Raw genomic sequence first — 26,950 nt, forward strand, 5'->3', positions numbered from 1 at the left:
CAAATGATGTCATGCCTTAACAGGGCAGCAGAGAGCCCCTTGTTAGTTATGTCACTGGGCCTTTTCCGTCCTCCCCCTCCCCCCCCAAAAAAAAGAAAATAAAAGGGGAAAAGATGAAAAAAGGGGGTAAAAGAAGAAAAGGGGGAGAAAAGAAAAGGGGAAAAAATGGGGTAAAAAAGAAAAAAAATCAGAACTGCTTACTAGAAAACAATTAACTCTATTTTAAGTGCCATAAAAATAAATAGCAAAAGAGTAAATTTCACTTAATTTTTTTTATTTTCTCTTATTCGGAGTCTCCCACCCCCTTTTTCTTTATTCTTTTTTTTTCTTTCTTCGTTTCTTTTCTTCCTTTTTTTTTGCGTCACTGTCGCCAGCCCCTAGTTTCCGACTAGACTGACATGACCTCTCGTCGGGCCTGTGACTTGAGAGGGAGACGGATTCATGAAATTGTGACAAGGGGAAGAGAGATGGTGACAAAAAGTGACATCACACAGAAATTATAATAATATAACATGTGACAAATGGAGTAGTAAGGTGAAGTGTGACACTTGGTGACAAAGGGGAAGAGAGTCGAAAATATTGAAAAAAAAAAAGTGCAACATCAATTGGGCAACAAGGATAGCCCAATAGTAGTACTCCTTCAAAATCTCATTTTATTCCTTCAAAACTCCTCCAAAACTCCTACATTTTATTTCTGAAATTGAGTACGAACCCTGTTTTATTTTTCTGTGAAAAATGTTCAATTCAAATCATTGTTAAATTCAATGTCTCCAGGTATATTTGTTATCAACAATATATTATCAACAATACATAAAGTATATTTGTTATCATGCCAGTAGACATGATTTGTTTCAGAAATCAGTTTTAAAACATTAAGTTCTTGTGTCAAAATATATGCAACTCTAATTAATGGCGAAAATATGAATCATATGCTAGAAAATAGATGCTAGTATACATGGGAAAGTAAGCTCGTTCAGTTCTAAAAGGAACTGACTTTTTTAATTCTAAAAGGAACTGACTATTTTACTCTTTACTTTTCAGTAAAGAGTAAAATAAAGGGGGTGAGAGGAGTAGTCGTATTAGCACATTTCAAGGTATTATTCATTAAAATTTCAATTATTTTTATGAAATTTAAATCTAAATTTTATTTAAAGGATGAGATCAAGATTTTATAAAACAACAAAAGTTGTGCACGAAATATACAGCACCATAAAGTTAGATTTTGAGCAAAGTTTGTAAATAAGGAAAAAGAACCATTAAAGTACAATATTTTATGAGTCGCAAGATTTTATCATTTTTTCAAATAAATAAATTACTATTATACGCAGCAAATATTCATACCATAAGAATAAGGACTAGCAATCTTGCCAATGCGCAACTTAGCAATCTAGAAAAGTTCAAACACCAACGGAGAGTTTTTGTGACCGAGTTTAAATTTAATGGATTTTTTTTTATACGTAAGAAATGTTTAAAATGAAATGCGATGATTTATTGACCATAATCACCCACTTTGCCGATTATTGAAATCGGCAAAAATTTTTTTGATCAATCAACGAAAAAAAGAAAAATTTTTTAAATGCATATATTTTCGGAGTATACCTTCAACAAGAAACTATGATGAATAAATTTATTAACAATAAATAAATATAATATTCGACAAACATTACTATAACATGTTGAAGGAAAGTGTATAGTGAGCTGAAAGTGTACAAATCTGAATGAAATGTTAAAAATTAACCATCACAGCTGATATTCAAATGACACTATTATACATAAATTACAGGACTTTCAAGTAGGAATGCGAAAAACTTAAGTACTTCATTTTGTTAGGAATCGATTAAATTCCTCCGATTAAGCATTGAAATTTTTCTTCTTTTTAAGTACAATTACTTTATGATGTTTTTAAAAAGAAACTACGATGAATAAATTTAAAAACAATAATGAATAGTTTTCAACGAACTTAAGTATAGCATATTTTGTGATGCATATAATTCATCAATATAATTATGTTTTTTTTACAAACTGGTGGTTAAAGTAATGTTTTTTTTATTTAATTTTTTAATTTTGAGCATATATATACATAAATACAATAGTGTTAGATTTTTCATGTGTCGATACTTTTCTCCTTTAGCATAGCGCTTATAGATAACTTTATAATTTTCATAAAGAGTAAAAGTTTTGGATTAAATAGCTATTAATAGTTAAAAAATAAATTTAAAATAAAAGTGTTCCTAAATTAGACTTCTGACTCGAAGGAACCCAACAGTTTTTTTGTAAAAGTTTCATGTCTAGTTAACATAATGTAACTTAAGTAACAAAAATATGAAAATTCGCTCAGTACGAATTAGCTCTTTGAAATTAGTTTGGGAAAATTAGGAAAATGAAGAAAAATAAATCAACTCTTAGAAATAAACTGAGAACTATTTATTTCAAAAAGGAAAAACTAATGGATAAATTGGTAGCGTTAAAAATAATTATCATGGTCATCAATCGGTTTTGCCGACTAATCGGCCAACCAACAGCCGATTAATCGGAAATCGGCCTATTTGCTTGTAGGCGCATCCTTAGACTGAAACGTTTAAAAGCAAGAGTTTGAGAAATCAGATCTTTTATATTTGGTTAGAAGGAACTAAATTTCTTCCCAGAGATCCAATATCTGTTTTCACTCCAACTGAGAGATTCCTTAGCATTAATGTCGTTGATATTTCACTCTTATCGCATGAAAAGACGTAACGTTTCTAAAATATCATCGTGAAGCAATTTTGCATTACATATTCCTCAAGTACTGCTCAATCTAAAACCTAAAATCTCCTCATTTAATTACTCAGGTTTAAACTAATAACAGCAGTTCAACGCCATGCTTATCAAACTGAAGAACTTGTCACCTAACTTTCAACACACCAGCACACATAAAAGACAAGAAAACCCACTATTACGAAAGACTTGACGCGATAAAGCACTCAAGATCTCTTCATACTTAATGAAAGTTGATTTTAGATCATGAAGACAAATATTTATGTTGGAGAGAGAATTTTTTTTTTCGAGCAAGGCGTCTGGAAAAGTCTTTCAGACAGCTGAAAAGGCGTAAAGCATCGTTAAACTGTTTTACTTTTGAGGATAATTGAATTCCGGCTTAATCCAAAGTTTATCGACAAGAAAAATCATTTTTTCTTGGATCATAACACTTGTATAGAATGGGTTATGTAAACGTAACATAAAAGTTATTTTTTGATGGTTGTTTGTTTTGTGGACAGTGTGCTGTATACAGGAAATAATGCTTCAATCGAAAGAAACTCTCTGAACTGCTTCTGCTAGATAGCAGAGCAAATGAAATGAATAAATGCAATAAATCTCCAGTCGTATATATACAAAAATGAAAAGTTTTTTTTTTTTTTTCAGAATGTTCGAATTTTCCATAAATCATCAATTACAGTACTGTGACAAAATTTTTAAAATCATATAATATTTTTGCAAATATTTTTAAAGACAATAAAAGGAAAGGTTTATTTAAAAGTATGCTAAATGTAGAATAACTCCGAAGATGTGTGAAAGAAAAAAGTTTCATTGCGGTGTCTCTTTTAACTGATCACTGGGTCATCTGAAATCGAAAAAAAAAATGATTTTTTTTGGTATGTACAGGTAGTCATCAAAATAATGGAAACACCTGTGAATAAAAGTGACATTTTTGAATGTGTTTCGTACGTAATAAAAAATAAAACTAGACATCTGTTTTTTTTTTTTTTTAGCAATGTACATATTCTGGTAGTATATGGCGGATTAACTGAAGTACTGGAAATCTTGGATTTTTATCAAACGCGTGAAATATCAGACCTCTCGAATTTTAAAAGAGGCCAAATGGTTGAAGCACATCCAGCTGAAGCAAGTGTAACTGGAACATCTCAACTTTTTGGTGTTTTTAGAGGTACAGTTTCTAAAGTCATGACAGCATACACGCAGCGCGGTAAGACAAGCTCGGCAAAGCAAAATAGTGGACGGAAAGAGAAGCTTAGTGAAAGAAACCGACGGTATTGAAGAGTATTGTAATGTCTAAAAAGCGAACAATATCAGCAAAAATAACCATGGAACTCAATCATCAACTTTATTCACCAGTGTGAATGATTAGAGTCAGAAGCCACCTTTATCAACTGAACATTTATGGCAGAGTAGCGATTCCCAACACATTTGTAACAGGTTGTTTCCATTATTTTGATAACTACCTGTATGTTTCTGCAGGTAACAAAGTCAATTTCGTTTAATTTAATTGATTTTTCAATTTTTCACAGAACTTAAAAGTCAAAATACCGGTTTTTCATAAAAAAATTCAAAAGGTTGCTATTTTAAAATTACGTTAAATTTAAAAAATACAAATAAAGTAATCGACATTGTTTCCTGAGGAAACTTGTTAACAAATAAAATCATTTTTTTTTTTTGTTTTCAGACAATCGAGTGATTGGTTATGAGGGTCACTGCAATAAAATGTTTTTTTTTTTTTTTTTTTTGTCCTTAACCGTCCGTGGAAAGTCGCTGTCAATGGCTCATTTCTTCCTAAAAACTAATGAAAATTTCAAAAATTATTCTTAAAATGTTACTTTACTCTATAAAGTGGTTTCAAAAATTAATAATTATTTGCTCGGTCGTCAAAACAAATGATCGAAAATAGACTTTTTCTTTTGTATCGAATTATTTTCACTCCACTTTGAACTCATTTCATTTTCCCCACAGAGTAATTTCTGTATATCCAAAGAGTAATTATGTAACTAAATTCTGCAATTTGTAAACATTAAGTATTGCTTTTTTCTTCTTTTAAAAATGGCTTAGGAATGCATTTGTACTGAAATTCTGGTAAATATACTATACATACAAAATAATGTGCAAGAAAATAGACGTAATAAAATTAAACGGTTTGAAAATCTGGATTCAGCACATCAACATTATATAAAAACATTCTAAATACTTAGAGCAGTAAAAAAGTTTATATCTGCAGGCTAGTATAACTAATGATGTTCATCATAAAGCACAATTTAAACTTTTAACTGTCCGATTAAGAAAAAAAAATATTTTGCTTATTATTTCGTGTTTCAGTCACGAGAAAAATACATTTTAAATCATATTTAAAAGCAGTTATGGTTTTAAAAAAATGAACATTTGGAAGCATTGGGCTTTATTTTAAAAACAACAAATAATTTAACTATAGTACAATCCTAAAACATCGATAAATTGGGAGTAAATGTACCCAACTGTTAAAGTAGTAAATTTTTATTCGTTAAAAAAATTAATGCGTTAAAATTCCGAAAAGTCAGAACAATTTCATGAAACAAATATTGTATACTTAATGGTTATTTTAGTTCGAAATTCAAAACTTTATACGTTATTCCAGGAAAAAAAAATCACTTTCGCCTACAATCGGTACATCAAGCTTTTGCTGAGCTTAACTGTATCGATTCAATCTTGTTACCCAAGGGCTTATTTTTGTCAATTCAATCTTGTTTCCTAGCGGCTTAACTTGATCAATCCAATCACCCTCCCCCAGTGGATTATTACTATCGTGAGGCTCCGTCGATAGATATCACGCAACTGATGACCGCACTGACAGATCTTGGATGACAACTCTGCCTAATCGAGTGTCTTATGGGATATTTGCAGTGTATTTTTAGTAACATTCTTTTGGCTACGGATTTACAGTGACTCATCAACCATTTATTTTCGAGATGTTTGTACATCTATGGCCTCTCTGTTGGGATTTTCTTTGCAATGCAAACATGTGTGTGAAGTAAAATTATTTTCAGTCTGTATAAGAAATAAATAATAAATTAAACATAAGCAACTCACAGTGATGGATATTTTCAGATTACTTTTAGTTCGGTTTGAAGTAATTCATGTCAGCGAAACACTTTTAAAAAAGCAATTTTGTTGGTGCTGTTTTTTAATAGCAAATGGTCCAAACTTTTCACACTTGCATATATTTCTTTTTGTTTTAAAAAAAACAATGGGCTAAAAGTATACTGATTTATACCCCAGTTTACTGGGGTAAATCTTCTTGGTCAGTATATTTTCTGATGTTTTAGTTGCTTTTAGTATTCTTTTCTATGTAAGTGACATAAGTTTTAACTTTAATATTTATTTTCTTCGCCGAACTCTTTCTCAAAAAGAAACTTTAATGCACCGTGCGCAACGTTAGACGATAGAGCATCTCAAATTGCTGCTGAAGTATGGGTTGCAAATCAAGTCCTGTTTTGAAGATAATCTATGTCAGCATGCAATTAGGGCACACATCAAGTACCAAAATACGAAACAAATTAACGCAAATCCCTCGAGTATCAAATACGAAGACAAATAGTTACAAATTCTGTATAGTTATAACGAGTTGAACTCTCTTGTATCTTGTAAGTACAGGATAAAAAGAAGCAGAAGAGAAATCAAATGGAAAGCATAAAAAGAAAATTCCAAAGCAGAAAAATAAAGTTATCAAGAAAAACCTCGTTAGCAAAATAATACCAATACTAATAATAATAATAATAATAATAATAGTTATAAATAAATAAATAAATAAATAAATAATTAAAATAAATAAAAGCATATAAAGCTGATACAGACGGTCCCCCAAATGCATAATGAGCTTATTTTGGAATTGTTTATGACAAGGAGAAACACGGAAGGATTTGCAATAAAACAATTGCAAAAACATTCCTGCTTAGAAAATGTTAGGACAAGGGTTCTCAAACTTTTTCGACTCGCGGCACCCTTTGAAGAATTAGAATTTTTTCACGGCACCCATTCACCTCTATTATTTAGGTAAGTGCACCGAATATGGCTACTCTGAGGTGTAAAACCTAAAATATTTCTCTTTTATGATTGAATTGCTCCAGCTTTTGACCATTCATCAGATGAATTATTAAATAAAACCAAGTGAAAATTCAAGTTTCAATAGTGTTTCTCCTCAGTTTTAGGAAATAAAAGTGATTTAGTAATTTTAGGAACATGGGAAGACTCAGGAGAAAGATTACTTCATGCAAAGTTGAAGACAAAAACACTAAAAAAATGCTATCAAACTAAAACGAATTGAAAGAGCTTTTAATATCCATATATAACAAACTGCACTAGGTAAATTCAAAAATATTACTGGAAATTTCATGTTTACTACCATGGAAATAGAGCCGCTATATAGATAGGCCGACGCATCAGCTTAAGTTTAGCCATTTTGGATCGGATTTTTCATTGTTTCACTGCTAGAGTTACCACAGCAAAGTTTCGGATTTCACCAAATATGCCGAAAATAATATTTTATTGAATAAACAATTCACATGCCGCTAATAATTACTCACAGTAAACAATCACCAAACGCGATAACTCGTCAGAAAAGACAACCACTCAAACACGCGCTCCGATCCAAAAAGGCTGATCTTAAGCTGATGCGTCGGCTCGTATATATATAAGGGCCTTACATGGAAAGGAGAAGATCAATCGTCATATTTGGAACAAATAAAAATTCATTTTCTGTTTTTTTTTTTAATTTTTTTATTTATGATTATGGAAACAATACTTGCAGCATATGCGGCACAAGATCATGCCGTCAACCCGATGCTCCAGTGTTATATTATAAGAACACTGAGTCTAAGAAGGCTAAGCAGTAAGCACGGCTTTAACCGTTAACGATACACTTTCCTTGGTTATCAAACCACAGGGGAGAAAAATGACGGTACCCAGCGACATTTACCTTTGTGAATTCCCAAACACAAATTAGGCTACTAGAACCATAAACAGCTTTTTTTTTTAACACTAGTAGCCTACAGTGAATTATGTAGAAGAAAAACTTAAACTGCTTGCTGATAACGCTTTATCAGCTAGCAGTTCGACTTTCTGCTGAAGATGAAGTCACAATACAGCGAATTTTTGCTATGCCACATCAAAAATGTGGGGGAAGGCCTTATTGGTCTATACGACCTTATTTGGCCATCACCCACATAACATATACTCTACGGACACATCGCGGCACCCCTCGCCTCTTCCTATGGCACCCCAGGGCGTTGCCGCGGCACCCAGTTTGAGAACCCCTGTGTTTAGAGATTGTGCTACACAGAATTCATTCAGTACTTGAGCATCAGAAATATTTTGCTGAGTATATGAATTGCTACCGATTCTGCAATGGAAAAGAAACTTTAATTTTGGACTGGGGCAAAAGAGAAGTGAAATTTCTGGAACAAGGTGTCGGAAATTTTTCCTTCTCCAAGCGAGACCTTTTTCGAAGTAATTTGAAACAAGAGCATATTTTATTACTACTTAGTTATCACAAAAAAAAACAAAAAAACTTGTCGTTGAGAGTAATATGAAAGCCGCATACAAAATTTCTTCGTGGATTTGTGAACTTTGAGCGAAGAGCAAAAATTAATTGCATTCGAATTATAAGAGTAACATCAAATTATTTCAATTATAATGTGTAATTTCTTAAACATGACGCTTTGTAACATTAAAAAATATCTTTGTGGGCAAAGAAATGATAATTTAGAACATTCAATTACTTTTGACGCGGATTACTTTAAAAAAAAAAAAGGGGTGAACCATGTTTACCCCATTTGTGACCACTAATTGTCCGAATCCTGGGTTATTTTTGGTCACTCAAAAAAAATAAGCAGATCGAAGTATCACCCCCCAGGGGCTCTAAGTTCGAATCACTCATTCTAAATCACCGAGTGAGCTAGGAACTCCTTGGTAACAAAAACGGGAATCTCCATCAACTTGGAAAATGTGTGAAGCAGAATTCACCCGAAGAACTGGTTCGAACCATCAAGAAAAGATGAAATGAAGGGAGTGAAGACTTTCATCCGTGAAGCAAAGAACCCAAGTCATGCAGTGAATTTTCAAAGAAAGCATTGGAAGAAATCAGGTTTCGTTCGTTAATTTCAAGCAAAACGTGTCAACCATTCGTCGTTGCTGCGTCACGTGACTTGGCGTCTTTGCCTCCGCTTTTACTAATCCAATTATTGGGCTTGCTCCTCTTACTATTTCCTGCTCTAAGATTCAAACAAATTTGCATAATAGAATGATTGTAATTTTTGTAGGTTTTTTCCCCTTTATAACATTTGTTTATAATTGCAGTTACAACTTCTTGTTCAATTGCTTGAAAAATCACGAACGCAAGTGACGAACAATTTATTATTGGGAATAATTTCTTTAATACGTTTTCACTTGATTACGTTGATATTTGTTTTCAAACACGCTTTTGATTGGAGACAGTAATCATCTAGCTCTTAAGTAAACAGAAATGATTTCCTTAAAAAAGAGAAAAAGGAGTTTCAGTAAAAAAGTATTCTTATACCAACACAAAAAAGGAACTATAAAACTATTTTGAACATATTCTTCAGAATAATACCAAATTTATTAATTCCAAGACTTTCACTCTTTATTGATATTTGAGTGGCAGTGAAAATTTTTCTCATTTTTTTAAAAAATAAGAAACATCTTTCAGATAACCAATTCCGGAGACATTAATCTTTAAACCTAACTCGAACAACGACAGAAACTTCAGAAAAATATCTTTTAATACCCCTAACACATAAAAGAATCCCCCCCCCTTCCTCTTCTCCAGAAAAAAAAGAAAAAAACGTTACATTCAGAAAAATATAGATAAACTCTGCTCTGAGAACTTGAAATCTATAAGGGGAGGACTTCTCCCTCCGTACCTACAGTTCGATTAGACCCATTAAGCTTTCAGCATTAGTAGCAGAAGGGAGTGCACCCCTTTTTAAGCCTCCTCTCCCCTCCCCCTCTAAAGAGTCAGCAGGTTTCCCATGGCTTTTGGCTGCGACTTTAGCCTGCCTTTAGAAAGGCAGGTGCGTTAGTGTAGGGATAAAATCCTATCCCTTAGGGAAAACTAGAGGATGATGCTCTGGAGAAGAATGTTTGCTGTGATTTTTTCCCTTCCCGTTTGAAAAGGGAGAAATGTGTATATCAAGTTTCATTTACGAATAACGATGCGAGAACAACAAAACGTCTTTAGAAACTTTGCCCCTGGTTTTATATTTCTTTCATTGTGCTTTATTTTATTTGTTTTCTCATTTATTTATTTTGCTCAGCACATACGTTTTCTTTATTGGTTGCGTTAGCGAGAGATAACTATCTGTGGGAAAAGTCTTTTAACACTTAATACCAAGAAATAAGTTAGTTCATACGAAGCGTAATTTAATTTTTGAATACAGGAACTGGATTATCTTTCGCACAGGAGTATCTTCTCAAAATGAAATAAAATAAGGATTGGCAATATTGCTTTCCTGTTTTAACTCCTGCGTAAACGGAAAAGATTTCTTCAATGAAGAGTTCTTGAAAAAAAGTATTCTCTTACTAACGCAGAAAACGAACTATACAATTATTTGAAATCAATTCATCAGCATCAACTTACATCAAAACTTACTTACAGTTCAGACATAAAAAAGTAAAGGTATTTCTATCATAAGTATTTGAAAATAATGTTGAGGAATAATGGTTTTTTAATTCGAAACCAATTTAATTAATTCAAAACCTCCTTTAAATTTAAAAGCGTAGACGTTTCGGGAAAATTTCCTTTTCTTTATTAAAAATAAAAAATCAATTATAAATATACTAGCGGCAATATTTAACGTACGTATCTTTTGATTATGTAGAAGTTGAGACAAAGAATAAGTATCTATTTTCCTCTTTATTAAGTGTCACAAAAACTTTTCCCTGTAATGAGAAATAATTACATCTTATGAGATAAAGCCAGTAATGTATGATCAATATTAGTCGGAAGCAATATTGTTCGGGAGCCTTGGATAAGTTAGTACCGGTAGTAAAAATGTGTGAATAAAGCTCATAGGGTTTCATTACAAATTTGTTAACGTAAGGGTATTTTGGGACATTTTTGGCGTTTTTTTATTTTGCTTCATCTATATTGCCAACTGGATAAAGTCATAACTCGGGTGTTAAAAGTATTTTTTTAAAAGTTTTTTTAAATATTTTAAACGCTGATATTTCATTTTCATGCCTGCTTATGTTTCGTGAGAGAGATTTACACTTATAAAATACATATAATTGTACAATCAAGGGCTAATTTGCAATAATTATAATAAATACGTATTTATATTTGAAAAATACTTATCGACTTGATCTATCCAGACCTAACGCAAACCATTCATGTTAGGATTTAATACCTCTAACAACCAATAACGATAGTGATTTGATCGAATCATCATCCATTTGAACGAAGAAATAGATAAATAGTTTTGTGCTTGCTAAAACGTAAATTTTAAACAAACAACATTATGAATGCACAAGTTCTTAAGAAAAAAAGTTGTAGAAGACATGTGTTTTATAAGTTACAAAAATCTTTTTAATGCATCAAAAAAAAAAAAAAAAAAGCTTTTGGATGTACTTTTATTGATGGCTTTTATTGAACGTCTTTACACGATAAGTTCACATCGTTTTGCTTTCAAAAAAAGTTTCATTGCAGCCCTGAAATACGTGCTTCAATTTTTTCACAGATTTGTGCCTCAATAGAGTTGATTATTTTACATTCAGTTCAACGAAGTTCCTGTTCATGAGCGAAAATGTCAGTAGTCACGGCAATGCTCGTTTAAAAATAAAACTCATTGCTTATTTTTTACTGAATAAAATCAGTGGAGAAACGATATGTTCAATTTTTAATGTTTTGTTCTATTGGAGTAATATTACACTCTTAAATTCTAACCCTTCTAAAACCGGTTTAAAATAAAAATTGAAATGTCCCTTTTCTGTAAGCATATTCCTCATGACAGTAAAATTTTAAATTGTTTGTTTAATGTTATAATAATTTGTTGTTACAACGAATCGTCGAGTCTTCTAAAAAATCTGGGAATGATAAATTTCCTGCATTAGATGATCCTATTTGATTTTTGCATTTTCATCAGTATCTATTATTATTATTTACATCACCATCAAATAGGTAAGCTTAGCGATTTCAATCATAAAATTCTCCGAGGCGACTCTGGTTTCGATTAAATCAGGTCCGATCTCTGACGAAACAATAAAAAGTCAATTTTATGTAACATTTGAGTGTCGTATTTATTTATTTATTTATTTGTGTTAAGCTCATTTACAAAAGGACAAATTAATCAAAATATTTTCGGCACCTTAGTGGAAATACATTTCTTAATGAGATTCGTTTTGAAAATGTTATGAGGATAGTGTACTCACATTTTTTTCATGCAAAGTGGATGAGTTTAAATGAAAAAGAATAATTTTTTCTTACACATACTCATTTCATTCCTCATCCCTTTATGCTAAGTCTCTGAATTATAAATTTTGTTCACGAGGTTCGGAATTTTTTGAATTGGAGGACGAATAACTAATCAAAAGTGAAGTATCTTTTTACCAGTCATTTTAAAGCGTAATAGTGGAAAATAAGTTATAAGAACGTACTTAGTTTCATCGACATAAAGAAAACCCTACCCATTAATTGTGTTAAAACTTATGTGTCTATTGTTTTTTCCTCTTTTATCTATCTGGCTGGTTATTATATAATAATCTTTATATTCTTTCGCATGCTTTCCTATGATTAAAAAATGTTTATTTTCTAAAAATTGTAATATATATATATATATATATATATATATATATATATATATATATATATATATATATATATATATATATATATATATATATATATATATTATGACGAAAAAGTTTTTAAGCGTCATATCACAATTTTTTATCTTTGTCAATATTCTCATGGTAATGGTCAAAATACTCAAGAAACTAAAAACAGAAAAACTTCAACTTCTATACTTCTATTCCTACTTTTCTTTTCAAGTAAGTAACAGTAAACTTACTAAATTTACAAAAAAAAAAAAAAAAAAGTTTTGTCCCCAGTTTATCTGACACTTCAAATTTCTTCCCCCCTTTAATATATCAAAAGTTATGACTAAATCTGAAAAAGAGAGGGGGGATGAACTGTCGACGAAACTGGGGAGACACGACATAAACAACACTGAGCTGACAATAATGCCAAATTACATGACTGGTATCACTGCTGTCTAATGACTTGTTGCTCTGATTTGGTTAACGATTTCTCCCCCCCCCCCCCACCCAATGTATAAGCGAAACAAAATCACGCACAAATCATGGTTCTCAGGCATACAGTCAACAAATGATGGTGGTCTGGGACACAGTCACAACACAATTACAAATCCTTATTCTTTTGAACACAGTCAAAATGCAATCAACAAATCATGTCCCTCAGGAACAGTCAAGAAATCACAATTAGCTAATCATCGTTTGCTGGAATACAATCAGCAAACCTCTGGAGCACAATCACTGGATGTACTGACCAATTGTTCTGAAAGTTATAACCAATGAACAAATGATTAGCAACATTATAGCCAATGACCAAGTGATCAGAAAATATAGAAAACGGTAATTAACACTTATCCTTTACTCAAATAGAACATGCTCTTCATTTTCTCCACCACAGCATGAAAAGTCAATCTTTTTTACTAATAATAAAGCTGAAAGTCTCTGCCTGGATATCTGGATCTCTGTCTGTCTGGATTTCTGTGACGCGCACAGCGCCTAGAGCGTTCGGCCGATTTTCATGAAATTTGGTACAAAGTTAGTTTGTTGCATGAGGGTGTGTACCTCGAAGTGATTTTTCGAAAATTCGATTTTGTTCTTTTTTTATTCCAATTTTTAGAAAATTTTACCGAGTAAAATATCGCAACGCGGAAGAGTAAATTACGAAATTATCATAACGTGGAACCGTAACATTGGCGAGCAAATGAACATTGAAATTCGTCATCCATTATTTGTAAATATACAGGCGAACCAAATGAACTTTTAATTTTCAACTACGGGCAAAGCCTTGCGGGTATAAGAAGATTTAAAATTATGGCATACATAACAGCTTTCGCAGCAAAATATTTGTTTCAGCTTTGTTCCCAATTTATCACTTCTTAGACTTAATCACCGGAAATATTTTCGAAACTAACCATATTCTTTCATCAAAAAATAAAACCAACCCATGACTTTGGTAATTACCTATTATGATATGTGATTTTTACAAGTTCTATCTCGAACAGTTTTTCCCGTTAATTTAATTCCGCGTACTTGCGAAAATTGGTGTCAAAAGCCGAAAAAATTTCCACATTGATAATTTTCACAGCTAATATAGAAGGCTAGTTTCTTTTGCTAATTCAATTACTTTATCGTTAATTACTGGAAAGGGAGAGTAAATAAAAATAGAAGTTGAAGCATTTTCTTTTTTTTTTCGTTTTCAGTTTCCTGGCTCTTAAAGCATTAACGCGAGAATTTGACAAGGGAATGAAAAATTGCGGCGTGACGCTTGACAACTTTTGACTTTTTTTTTAAATGAAAATTTATGTGAGACAGCGCTGCATTTTTTAATTGTTAGTATTAAAAAACTGTATGAACAACTGACAGGTAAACGGATAGATTTAAAAAAAATTAAAATATGATGCACGAATTTTAAAAACATCGAACCGCGCCATATTTTTGGAATTACACTGTATCAGGGTAAACATTGTAAAGCTTAAAATTAAAAATCTGATGTGAGTGTACTACATGACTTCCTGTACGCGTCGTAACCTAGCAGGGGAGAAGGAAAAATAGCAATGGGATTTTTATGCACGCGTTTTATAACGTCAATAGGGATTTATTAATTTATTGCATTCTGTAAGTTGAAAATGAGTTGAAACAAAAACTGTTTTAAGCGAAAGAAAATAAAATGTTTTTTTTTCCTCGTCCGGAAATGTAAAAATAAAATGGAAAGCTCAGTATTATATTGTAAATAATAATAATAATAATAATAATAATAATAATAATAATAATAATAATAATAATAATGATAATAATATTAATAATAATAATAATAATAATAATAAGCGTCTGATGGCTTGATGGTAAGGTGCTGGTCTTCTGTGCCTTGGACCCGGGTTCTGGCTTACTGAGGTGACCAGTTGGTGGATTTTCGAGGCGCAGAAAATCTTCAGCGCCCATGCCGTATGATTATGTGGCATGTAAAAGATCCTTTGGGTATTCGTTTGGCTTAGAATTATCTCGGAAAAGTGAAATTTCTAGTGCAATTTCGCATCAAAGAGAGTCCAGGTGCCTCCATCTGGTGGAAACTGGGCGTCCAAAACTACTTGTGTCATGCATCAGCGCCTGCATGGTGGCACACGAAAGACTGACGCCTTGTCGGGGAGCACACTAAGTGAACACTTATGGCTAAGTTGCCTCTTATACAGCCCGCTGGATTTTTTTTTTTTTTTTTTGTAAGAAATAAATCAAAGTTTGTAGTGAGAATATAGATCGGATATAGTTTAGATTAAAAAAGTATTGCCGTGAACAAATTGTCATTTTCACATAACTGCGTCAAACTCAATTCGAAATTCAAGAGCTCGAATACGCTACCTTGTGATGGCTAACAATACTAAAGAAAAAGGTAAAACGTTCTATTCCACGTGTTTTCTTTGGAGTAAATTACAAGCTTCAGACAGTTTATGGTGTAATGTAATTTCAGAGGAATAGAAAAGAAAGCTTCCTACAAACACGATGAAAAATTACTTCCATTCACGAAGCGTCGATGCAAGTTATAAGTTGCGGCATTTGTTTGTTTTACCTTTTTCATCCGCCATTAGACAGTTTCTGCAGCGCCCCCTATAGTTTATTGCAGTAGCGAATAAGAAGCGAAAAGAGGCGGATAATCTTTCACCCATGAAAACTAATAAATGCATCCATTTCCGTCTTTAAACCGGGTGTTTATCTTTTTATATCATTGGTAATCAGACTGTACGTTATGTTTACCATACGATTTACAATTGTCACTTGTTTCAGAATGAATAGAGAAAGCGCACTGAGTGTCTTTCAGATATTGTTACCTTTAGTACTTTTAATTGTGCACGTGTACTTTAAAGATAAACTTTTCGTATGCTTTTTCGACTTTATGGATTTTTTTTGGGGGGGGGGAGGGGGGGGGGAGCATAGAGATTGAATGAAGTACGTCGAGCTTTTAACAACTAAAAAACTATTTTAAGAACACCAAAATGGAGGAGTACGATATAGAAAGTAATTACATAAAGGAGTGAAGACAAGGCAAAATACTTCGTTTATCTATTTTAATGATACGATGAACAGACAATAAGAAAACGAAAAGCAATACGATAAGAGTCAGAATAATTCCCATTGTAAAGCACTAAATTCGTTTACAGTGCTGGCCGAATTATTAGACTAAGACTGTTTTAAAAGCAAATTCTTTATTGATTACATAACTATAGACACATTAACGAACAGTGAAATAATTATCTAATATTTAGTATGCATTCCATTGTTCTTGATGAGCATTTTAAGTCTTTTTGTCATACTTTTCACAAGGTTTACACCATTTCTTATTTTTTTTTTAAAGGAGATAAAAAAATGTTTATACTCACTATTATATATACTCACATACACATACTCACTAATTACCTAAAACTTACTTTAAATATAACAGAACACACTAATAAAGAGAACTAGTGATCTGTTTAAGCTGATTGAGATTATGTTCCTGGTACGGAAATAAACAAAGAACATAAACAAAGCAGACAGTGCTGCCACCTGCGAACATTAAATTATGCTAAAATAACGTAATAATAAGTGTACAGTATGTACTGTACTTTAACAGTAAAATGAATAGTAATTTAGTACAAATAGATTACAAAAAAAAAAAAAAAAAAACTCTTTAGTCTAATAATTTTATCAGCACTGTAGAACCAAACTTTATCCCGTTTTCCACAGCGCTTTCTGTTAGCTATCATAACAAATCTCCAAATTATGTTTTTTTTTTCCCTTCTTTTTTTTTTCGCCCGAAACAAATATTTTAAAACGGAGCTTAACTTTTCGTTTATGTGAAAAAAGAACATTATCCGTTTTCGGAAAACAATATCCTTTCAATTTGTGAGAATATATTCAGCGTAATTGTTTACTTTAAAAGTTGAATTATTTATATTACTTTCCATTTTTGGAGGAAGCAAAGATAAAGAGTACTAGAGCAACTCTACAAACTATCAACATTATTTCTTCATTACAAAAGTAACTGAACAACTAAAAATACAAGAAGTAGAGTAGTCTAAATCAACCGCTGATCAATGTAAGTAATAAGAAGTGCAATTTAACGTTTCCAATATTTTCCTTCAAAAAAAAAGTGCATTTACACACCATAAATTTTTGAATAAAAATCTTACCTTAGTCCTCCACAGGGATACCAATTTATAAATAATCCCTGAATTTGTATCCAAGAATTTTGCTCCCTTCCCGCTTCCTTTTTCACTTTTGTGACGCACGCCACCCGGAGAACACTCTCAAATGGGGATGAGGTGGGGGTTTAGCTGGGAATACTCTTCAGTGATTAGAAAATCAGTTGTTCGCACCACTGCTCCGCTAGGATTTATCTCTTTCTAAGCGACCCCCTAACGGCTGTTGGGGGTGGAGATGAGCCCCCAAAGCGGGAAGGGAATGAGCCTCCCAGCGGGTGCCTCTAATCTCTCTTTTATCCACCCTTAATCCCACCTCTCCACAAAGATTCGAAGCGATTTTGTGTTAGCGGCAGGATGGCATCGTTTGCTGAATGTTGTCTGTCAGGAACTGACAAGTGGTACTCTTATCTGCCACAGCGAAGGAAACTGGGTACCTGATTCCTGAGCATAAGCTTAGTGGAAACATCGAAAGGTTAAGTTGTGTTTGAGAATGAGTTGGTTTTACTGGGGAAAGTTGTTATTATATAATGGGGACACGTTTATATTTAAAACCTTGCACAGAATTTAATACTGCATCTGTTATGTAGACCATGATTTTATTTTTCTATTTATAATTTGTTAAACTGCTCTTTAACTTTATATTGGCTAACGGCATATGTTCAATATCATGAAGCAAAGTTGAAGATGATTCTTAATCTTATGCTTAGACGGACATAAAAGCTAGAAAATACATAAAAACTGAATTCCTAATGAGCAGGTTATTATTTCTGTATGTATTTTTTCCAACGTTTTTCTTTTTTTCCCTCCAGTCTATCTAACTCTTTTACATATATTATACACGTTGTTCCCTCGATTCTTTTTACTTTGAACATCTTCATCTTTCTAAGTTTGCAGAATTAGGACAACTGGTAAAATACAAACTTTGGAAAAATAAATGGGGGAGAACAATTATCAGCATGGGCGCCTATATGCAAAACTGTAAGGGGTGGGGGCTCAGATATTTTCATTTGTTCATCTTCATCTTTCTAAGTTTGCAGAATTAGAACAACTGGTAAAATACAAACTTTGGAAAAATAAATGGGGAGAACAATTATCAGCATGGGCGCCCATATGCAAAATTGTAAGGGGGGGGGGGGTGCTCAGATATTTTAACCATTGTTTAGCAGAATATTTTCCCCATGGAAGCAGATTTCAGGACAAATTCGAGTCATTAAAATTTGACATTTTTAATTACTTATTTATTAATGGCTGGAAAATGAATGTTTTTACATTTTAAATGTAAACTTATTAACTGGCTTATATATATATATATATATATATATATATATATATATATACAGTCTGAGTAAAAACTTTAAGTCCAGTGCACTTTTGTGGGAAATTGGACACACTTTAATCTTAGGATCAAAAAATCACATGGGTGATAATTATTAACCTTACATACAAGTAAAAAAGACAAAAAAATTTAATTGTAAGTGTTTCATTATCAGGAAATATTACAGATCAATATTGGAACCTGAGTAAAATCTTTAAGGCCAACATAGAAAAAAGCATATGAGGACAAATATTCAAATATTTATAAGCTTGTGTGGGAGCCATTCCTTTAAATTACTTCAAATATTCTTGTTTTCATGAATAAAACTAGTTTTTGGCAAAATTCGGGATGTATTTTTAACCATTCATCTTCGATGGTAGATTTCAGCTCTATTGATGAAGTAAAATGTCTCTACTTTGCATAAACTCTTCTTGCTAAGTTACCCAATAAGTTCTCTATTTGGTTAAGATCTGGAGACTTAGTTGGTCATTTCAAAGTTTCAACATTGTTTTCTTGGAACCTATATTTTTTGCACTGTTACTCGGATGGATAGATACATTGTTTTGCTGATACTTTCAATTTTCTCCAGCAATAAATTCAGCATTTGGTAAAAGATAACTTGGGAGGACATTTTGATATGCTTGTGAGTTCATTTTACCTGAAACAAACGGAACTGAGCACACACCATTGTAAGCAAAGCACTCTCAAGTTCTGACAGAGCCTCCATCTAATTGGCGCTTGTAGAATATTTCTTTTTCCTTTCGTAAATCATGCCAGTAGTACTTCCGTCTGTTTGGTCCATCCAAACTCCACTTCTTTTCGTTAGAAAAAATTATTTGTATTCATTGGTTATCCCAGGTCATGATTTCCTAGCTAAAGTTGAAACGCTCTATATTGTGCATTTTCAATAAATGAGGTTTAAGCAATTTTGCAGCATTAATAAAATTCCCACACCTTCTAATTGTGTACATATCGTTTTTGACAAACATTTAAAACTATCGTCTGAATAAGTTTCCTGGTTGAGTACTTTTCAGGTAATGTAATAATTTCCAAACTCTTCTTCCATGACGCGAGGACAAAGCTTTAAGTTTTACCGGGTTTTCTTTTTACCCTAATTGTGTTTAAATCAAACAAGAATGTTGACTTCAGTCTTCAATCTTCCCATTTTTTCGCAATAGTACGCCTACTTATCTTTGTTGAAGGAAAAGTTTCAATCTGCCCTCTTTCTTGAACAGTTAACTTTTTACCTTACGATATTGTCGTAAGTAGGACAAAAACTTTGAAGAAACTAATTACAAAACTGCAAGTTAAAGGGTTTCCACAATCTTGTTAACTGAGGTGACATTTATATTACAGTATATGTACTTGCTCTTTTTAAAAAATACTAGTGGCCTTAAAGTTTTTACTCAAGCTGAAATGCTAACTTTGAATAAACCACTGATTTTCTGGTTATTGCATGCTTTACAAATCCTGTCTGTTGCGTTATTTCTTTCCGATGAACATTAATAATTAATAATACAATAATATAAAAATCCCTTTAATTTCATTTTCCTTTTTTCAAAGAAAATTATACTGACCTTAAAGTTTTTACTCAGACTGTATATATATATATATATATATATATATATATATATATATATATATATAAGCCAGTTTATGTTCCTGTGGTTACAGCTTCTTCGTTTTAGCAGATGTTAATGTAATTTTATCACTCTCTTCTTCATGTAAAAACATATTTTAAGCTAACTAATAAGCTAAAATTAGCTATTGCAAACCATTCTATGAACATTCAATTAAATTTATGACAATGTTTAAATTTTTAATTGAAAATTAGTTATAAGGCAGATGACGTGGGACTTGTGAACACAACATGTAGGGGCGCATATCCTACAATCAGCTTGTAAATTTATTATTCGTCACTATTACATTATTATTTATTTATTTATTTATTTATTTTATTATTTTTCATTTTTTAAATTATTTTGTTATTAAATAGTTGGTCAACAATTTAGTGCTAGATAATATTTACAAGGAAAAAAGAAAGACAAAATATTTTTCTTTAACTAAAAACTGAAGTTTAAATCAATTGTAAAATTAATCATTATATTCTGTATGAAACCTAAACGCACTATATAACAAGAAAGAACTTAACTTAAAAAAATATTTTATATATTGTTTAGTCTTATAAGTCTCTTTCTTGTCGATCCAATGATTAGAACATGCTACGAAATTTTTTAAATTCGGGAAAAATATTTTCTCATTGAGAGTTACTGTCCAATTTAAACTGACACAGTGTAGGAAACAAAACCTTCATCGTTTCTGATATATACGTAGAAATTTCATATTAAATAGTTTTTCGTTGAAATGTGATGCTTCTCCTGCATTTTTCATTCGTATTCATATGTGCCCCAGGCTTGTTCACATGTCTCTCTCTATAGGGTTACATGTGAAGAAATTATTATTATTTTTTTTAATTTCCATAAAGTAAATTGAGTAAGTGGCTTGCATGGAGAATCAGAAATTAGCTAACGCAAATGTCTTTATTGATATCATATCTCTTTGAATGGCCGTCTCACCCTCAGCACTTCTCACTCCAGCTTCAAAATACAATAGCTGTTTTTCTAGATTGTTTCAATGTAAAATATATTCTAATTTTAGTAGCAATATTACTATTTTTGTTGTATCCATCAAATACCCGTACGAGCTCATCAAGTGCCCATTTATCTAACAGCAAATTTGCAATATTTTATCTTATGCAAAAGTGTTTTCCATAGCAATTCGTCTTACTGAATAATTTAAAAGCACTCCACAGTTGTTCATCGATGTGTAATCCTGATACTAATACACGTTCTAATACTTTGTTTTTCTAGATACACTATGTTGTGTTAGTGTTCCATCCTAGTGCACTATCTATGGGGCTAGAGCCATGAAGGAAAAGTTTGAAAAATGTTAATGACCGGTTCGGAGTGGATAGTTTTCCTTTGCCGCATGATAGACGAGTGACTAAGGGTAAAATCTTCCACTTTTTAACCAATACTTTCTACTGTAGCAGTTACTATCAACGTGGATTTTTTTCCTCACTCATATTGATCCTGTGGCAGGCGGGAACAATCTTTTTTTTTTAATTGTTCAGATTTTGTTAACCATGTAGAGTCGTTTCATATTTCAAATTACACCCTTTTGAGTGTATTATTATTTTCAGTAATGGAATTAATAAATAGTGCCAATTTTCAACTAAATTAGATTGCTTTACGCCACCTCCAAATATTATTTGATTGAATTATATATATATATATATATATATATATATATATATATATAGAGAGAGAGAGAGAGAGAGAGAGAGAGAGAGAGAGAGAGAGAGAGAGAGAGAGAGACAGGGGCGGATACAGAAAAATCTTTTGAAGGGGACACAGGAAATTGAATAGCCTCCCCCCCCCCCACCGCCTTCGATGTTTCATAATAAAGTTTTAATGACTTGGTTTTTAAATATGCGTGTTATTTATTTATTTTTTTTATAGGATTCCTTCAGGTCAATGAATCTACTTCTAAGTACATGAATATGATGCATTAATATACTTTTAATGTGGATGGAAAACATCTTTGACGTTTCAAACCATTTAAATACTAAACCCATTATAATGTCACTGAGATGCTAGACAATGAGCGGCTTTATTTAGGAACATTGTCATAATGATTATAACACGCGGGCAAGGTTATTAAAAACCCATATCTCACTTGAGTTTTTTTTTAAATTAATTTATAAAGAAAATCATAACTTCATAACATATAAGTTTTGCTGAGGAATTCAAAAACTATTTCTGTGTGAATTTCAAAATAGTTGCTGATTTGTTCTTAAAGTCATGATACAGTTGAGATAACATATTGATACTACATGCCGTTTCCATTAAAAATCATGGTTTTTCCAAGAAACTACCATATAACTTCTTTCCTTTGGTATTCTTTATATGCTGGAGAAGAAATTTATTATTTCGCAAGTAGGTTCCTTTATCAAAATGACTATTTTAGGTTCGCCTACACATTTAAAATAAAAGATGTTAATTATTGATTCCATCAAAGAAGAATTAGTGGATGAATCGCGATAATACAGTCCCTTGTATTCGAAACCAGTGAGTTAAATGTATTCTGCAACTCTGACTCCAGTAATACTTCTTTAGCAAACAAAAATGTTTTTATTCAAACTATGCTGTGTGTGTTTTTTATTCCTTTTAATTAACTACGTAAAAAAATGCAAAAAAAGGGTCAATTAAAAAGTACTAAATAAAATAGTGAAACTAATTAAATTTGGGGGGAGGGGCACGGGTCCTCTGCCCCCCCCCCTAAAATCCGCTACTGCAGAGAGAGAGAAGATAGAGATGGTTAGATGGTTATAGTATATAAAATAAGAAAGAGCTACGTGGCAAATTGCATTAATGTTTCCGATGAAACATCTCGTACAATGTGCTGTACGAAAACTCTTTGACATTTTTTACTGCTAAAAATTTTTATCAGTTTTTACATTTTTTTCCCATTATGGATGAATTATTATGCACCCTACACACGTATCAAATGAAACTATGTCATTTATTGGTGCTTAATTATACATTTTCCAACAACACTTTGCATGCATTGTCATTTCGAGGAATAGCAACTGAAAATATTTTTTATCTAGGTATTTCCTTTCTTGAAATGTATTCCTGGACTTTCCGCTAAATTATGAATTTGCGTGTAAATACGCAATTTCTGGCTGTTCTTAAAATAAAAAAATGTCGACTTTAGTGCTGCATTGAGAGAGTTTGTTGGAATTTCTCCAAGCATAAGTATCTTCAGAAAGTCTCAGAATTTGGCGTACACGTCATATGGATTGAACACTTTTTTCTAATTGAAACAATAATGAATAGTAAATAAGAGAAAAATTGAGCTCAATTTCAATACACAATACTTTTCAACTTCAAAAATATTATATATATATATATATATATATATATATATATATATATATATATATATATATATATATATATATATATATATCACTTTTCAGCGACTTTTTTTTATTTCCTTTATAATTTGAAAAAAGAATAAACATAACTTTTGGTAAATGAAGATATCATGATTCAGAATGAGCAGGCCCATTGAGAAAATAAAACATAACTAATTTCTTCAAAAAGTTAGTTAAATATTTACAATACATTTTAATGACGAAGCTCATCTTCTAAAACGTGAATAACTTACTACCTGAAAGTGTTTTACAAATCTTTTATTTTACGTACGAGTTCAACATTAAGTCTATTACAGTGATAGTTCATACCGTATGAATTGTGGAACAATATTTAAGATTAGTTCTTACTCGCAATACTTTTAATTCATTGAAACATAAAAACTAAGGGGATATTACATCACCAATCTTTTGGAAACTTGATCTTGTCTCATTGTTAAAAGACAAAATTTGTAATCATCACTGAACATAAGGCAACAAAAGAGGAAAAAAGGTAAATAAAAGATCTTATGTGAAACGACATTTCAAATAAGTAAACTACTGACCTGAAAGTGTATTTGAAGCAAAGTAACTGGTGAAATTTTTCCACCAAAATCAAGAGGCAGTCTGTATAAACTAACTTATTAAAGGTATAATAATTAACTAGAAAATTACCCGTCAAGGTATGACGGGTGAAAATTACTTCCACATTCGAACGAAGCCATTGCCTCTTTGGTGATATTTTGATAGTTGAAACTTTAACCCTAACTCCAGCGGATTAACACTAAACTCAAGTAGATAGCCTTCATTGTTGACCACTTATTCGTTTCTTTATCCCCCTAAAATGACAGTCTTACCAGTAAGACAGTTGAGATATCGGATCCAGTTCAGCCTTGGCACAATAAAGTCCCTGCACGTCAAACATTACCAAAAAACATTATCAAAGTATCATGTCGTGGCGCAAGTTTCATTGTTGTTGGTGTCAGGAGCATTACTCATTCATCTGCTATTATATATATGAGGATGTGCTCAAAACTATCTTCTTCAAAGAAAAAAAAAACTTGTCTACTAATGAAATTGTTACTACCGGCCCTTAGTGACTAAAGCATTTCCCAACTTAACACTTTACTCGCTTCAAGTTATTCAACTTTTCAACTTTATTTTGTTAAACACACATATAAAACAATACTCATTTAACTACTTGGAAATAATTTTCTCAAGACAATGAAAACCCATTCATCTGCATATGATAGTCAGGAAAGTTCCTTTTCACATGAAAATTCCCTCCACACCATTTAGATTAAAGATGCTGGCGGGCAAATGCTGTACATCTCTATGACTCTCCAATATCCTTTTAACAATGGGAAGTCTCTCTCCATTCACTGCTATCCCTTTCATTGATGTCTGTCCACTGCGTCCATTGAAGACTTGGGGTTGCTTGGCATCATGCCAAACCCTCTCGCCCCATTCAGAGACTCTTTTCTCTCTCTCTCCGCCCGATCTTCTAAGTCTTCCGCTCTTACGCTCGTTGAGAGCATCGTTCGATTTTTAAACGACCCTTTTGCCCGTTGCAAAAGCGGTTTATTAAAAAACGAGGGAGGTTAGGCTTTTCCAGCGAGAATTTATTCCCAAAATATATCAAGCAGTGGGAGGGGAAGCTTTTTTTTTCTCTCTAGAAAAAAAGTTATTCGGACAATGAAATGAAAAATGATCACCATTTCTGTTGGGAAAACATTTTTATTATTGGTTATGCGATGGATGCATGGCAATGAATTAAATTTTCAGAAATTTCAGAGCTTCGTATGAATAAAGTTGGTAGCATTTTTTGAGCAGAGGAATGAAAAATGATGGTTGAAAGTTTTAAAATAGTTTGTTGAACATTTAAGGTTAAAAGTATTACTTTCGATAAGTCGAACCCCTGTAAGCAGATCTAAGACACTGATATGAGAGACAGTTATCTGTTCTGTTGTAAAACTTTTGTTACTTTTTTAAGTAGTTACAAAATATAGATATCACACAAAAAAGTGCCAAAAGTTTTACTTATATTACTTTTAATAAGGAAACCAAGTCATGTTTAATAATATTTTTATTTTTAGAAACTTATATATTTTTTAATGCATTGAACTTTCCAAAGGATATTTTATTTAATGATTTCGGTAATCATTAAAAATCATCATATAAGATATATGCTAAAATATGGTTGAAAGTCATTCCAACACGCACATAAAAACAACGTAAGTTATATGCAAAATTTTCATGAAAACACAGAATTTTCTTGATAGTTTGTATTTTATTTACGTTGGTGTTTATTTTCAATCGATCTTCAATTGTATTTTTAAATAAGTTTTTTTCTTATACAGGGTGCGATTGAAAAGTAACCGAACTTTTGTCGCTGCGCGGTTTCCAGGCGTCAAATATGAATTATTTTAGGCGGAAAATGTACGTCTGACTTTTTTCTTTCAGGCCCAACACAAATCAGTGCACTCCGAGCACCGGTTGAGTAAATATCGCGCTATGCACGAAGATTCTTTTTGCAGTTGGTTACGTTTTCTGAGTGGTGAAAATGCAACGAACGAGATTGATCAGCGTTATGCATTCAAAATTTGCGTAAAACTAAAAAAAAAAAAGATCTTTACCCAGACCCAGGACCTGTTTAAGGAAGCTTTCGGAAATGATGTTCTGTCCTGGACACAAATTTATGAATGGCACAAGGCGTTCAAAGACGGCCGGGAGGACGCCGAAGACGAGCAACGCGCAGAAAGGCCTTCGACGTCAAAAACTGACGAAAAAGTCTACAGTTTCGGGAATTCTTGAACATCGACCGTTGGGCAAGCATTCGGGAGGTGATTGAAGAGTTAAATCTAACTTACTACAGCGTTCAAGAAATTGTGATGGAGGAATCGAGCATGAGCAAGGTGTGCACGAAACTGGTTCCCAAGTTTTTGAGAGCCAAGCAAAAGGAAACACGTGTGAAAATGAGCCGTGAAGTGCTGGAACTCTAGACATCTCTACCCCGGACTTCTTTTTGTTCCTGCTCATCAAAAAGAACCTGAAGGGAAGCCGTTTTCAGTCAATATTGGACATTCAAAAGAGTGTAACCAGCAATCTAAATGCCATCCCGGAAGACGCGTTTAAAAAATGCTTTGAACAGTGGAAGGACTGCTACAGCCGGTGGATCGAAGTCCAAGGAATGTGTTTCGAAGAACATTAAGTGTATTCGTCAAAAAGTTTAATAAACTTGGTGTTCAGCCAAAAGTTCGGTTACTTTTCAATCGCACAATATGCATGGAAATGTTTATTAATTCGTAGAAGTTGCAACTGACATCCACCACTTTTAGGTAGAACATTTTCTATGGCAATGAAAAAAAAAAGAAGAGAAAAAAAAAAAGACAAGGAAAAAAAAAGATGAATCCTATATTT

Source organism: Uloborus diversus, chromosome 7, assembly GCF_026930045.1.
Source record: "Uloborus diversus isolate 005 chromosome 7, Udiv.v.3.1, whole genome shotgun sequence".
Lineage (NCBI taxonomy): Eukaryota > Metazoa > Arthropoda > Arachnida > Araneae > Uloboridae > Uloborus > Uloborus diversus.